The sequence below is a fragment of the Myotis davidii genome, unplaced genomic scaffold (genome assembly GCF_000327345.1).
Source record: "Myotis davidii unplaced genomic scaffold, ASM32734v1 scaffold573, whole genome shotgun sequence".
Classification (NCBI taxonomy): domain Eukaryota; kingdom Metazoa; phylum Chordata; class Mammalia; order Chiroptera; family Vespertilionidae; genus Myotis; species Myotis davidii.
The window spans coordinates 3036605-3036977 of record NW_006285997.1 but is presented as its reverse complement, the minus strand read 5'-3'; positions in this window follow the sequence as shown (position 1 = coordinate 3036977).

The window sequence follows — 373 nt, the reverse complement described above, 5'->3', positions numbered from 1 at the left end:
GTGGGGGCGGGGGGAAGGCCCAATCCTTTATATTTTTCACGCTTTAGAGAATTTTGACCTAAGTGTATACATTAGTTGTCTATTGCTGCAAAACAAATTACCCCCAAACTGTGGGTCACAACATTGGGAGCAGCTTAGCTGATGGTTCTGGTTCGATGTCTCATGACACTGCAGTCAGGATTGCAGACGGCACTCAGTTATCTGCAGGCCCAATGGGACTGGAGGATCTACTTCCAAGGTGGCTCTCCAAAGGCTGGCAAGGCAGCTGGTTCTTGGTGCGAAGTCTCAGTGCCTCTCCCTGTGGCTCTCTCCACAGCACTGCCTGAGTTTCTCACAACATGGTGGCTGGATTCCCCCAGAAAGATCCAGTGGA